The sequence below is a fragment of the Poecilia formosa genome, unplaced genomic scaffold (genome assembly GCF_000485575.1).
Source record: "Poecilia formosa unplaced genomic scaffold, Poecilia_formosa-5.1.2 Scaffold31, whole genome shotgun sequence".
Lineage (NCBI taxonomy): Eukaryota > Metazoa > Chordata > Actinopteri > Cyprinodontiformes > Poeciliidae > Poecilia > Poecilia formosa.
In genome coordinates this window covers 2,309,008-2,310,706 of record NW_006799970.1, presented here as the reverse complement: position 1 = coordinate 2,310,706, position 1,699 = coordinate 2,309,008, and positions in this window count along the sequence as shown.

Here is a 1,699-nt window from a genome sequence, read left to right as displayed (position 1 = left end):
TTCTACCAAAGTGGGCAGTGCCAAGAGACGAGAGGCACCAGAATGAGGGATAAATAGGGCTCTGGTCAGGATGAGTGAAACCACTGTTGCCAACTTAGTGGCTTTTTTTTTCAATAAAGTGACTACTGACAAATTTAGGAAAAGTTTTCTGTGTTGAATCACCAGATTATCTGCTGTAACCGTCCTGACTGAGTGAGAAGCAGATGCTGCTCTGTGGTCCTCCAGCCGTAGTCAGTCCGCAGCAACCCATTCCGCTTCATGTCCACAATGTACATATATGACTGTAACGCCCCCAAGGTCTAGGGGTCCAGGGGCAGTAACATAAAATGTGTCCGGAGCAACAGTGTAAAGTAAAAATGGTTTATTACAAAATAAGGTTTCACAAAACGATACAGTTTAACCCAATTAATGCAAAACAAAAGGGATTAACAAACTCAAGAATGTCAGGTGCAAGTTAAAGTTACAGAAGTCCAAGCAAGTCAGTTCAAAGTAAACTCAAAATAAACCACAAAAGGAAAACAACGCAAAGAAAAACACACACACACAAAGGGGAGGCTGCGGGGAGCACACAGCCTCCCAAACACGGACTTCTAACTCATACTTAACTGGAGCAAAGTCAAAGTAGCTAAATTGGACAAACAGGAACACGCAAAGACCAAGCTAGCTTAAAACCTGCCTAAAACAGTTGCAACCACCAAACAAGAGGCGGCAGCTTCACAAAACCTCTTCAAAATAGCTGCCCCACTAGAGGAATGGATTCAGGAGCCTTTTATAGGGTGCAGGTGGGCCTCATCAACGTCTGATTGGCTTGACAATCCTCTGCTGGTCCAGTGGTGTAGCTGCTTTCCTACAGCCTCCAGGCAGCCAATCAGGAAAGTGTGCTCTCACAGCTGAACCTGCATAACAAAAGGGAGCCTGCACAGCCTCAAGAGGCCAGGGGCCGTAACAATGACAGAGTGTAATTCTGCGTCCAGTTACCAGAATCAGAATTGGGTTTGACCACACAGACCTTTAGCAACAGCCATCCAGTTTACATATTTGGAGAAGTCAGAATTATAACATGACGATGCACATGGGCATCGTTCACGGTACTCCTTGTAAACATAATTATAAGAAATACTTTCAATAATCAAACTCCTCTTTTAATTTGTTCAGTCTGTAGTTGCAGGGCCTACATGTAACTTGGATTTTAGGTACATTCTCACATGTGTGTCTTGTAAAATAAACACGTTTCCACCACTGCTTGCTGCTGCTGATGCGATGAGCAGCCTTATTGAAATGCGAATCTTAACCACAGGAAAGTTGTTCCCACTTTCCAGTGGAAAAGCCAACTTTGGACGTTCCAGTTGATTATTTTTCCCACTGGTAAGTTGGGATTTCCCAGTTCCAGTGACAACTGGATGTCAGCGTTGGTGACAAAAAAATGACCAGGAAAAAAGCTGTAAAATTGCAAGGGAAAAAGTGGTTATAATGAGAGCAAAGCTTTCTTCAAAATAAACACAGTTGGTTGCTCAGTCCTCTCCATGTCCTGCTACTGATAATATTTTGTTGTAGGTGTGCTAAATAATTAAGTATTTAATTAAATAAAACCAATACCAAAATACCAAAGGTTTACATTTCTAATTTTTATATATTTTTTTTCATTATTTTTTATGGAGGAATTCTCATAAAACTACGACCTCGCTCTCCTAATGTACAA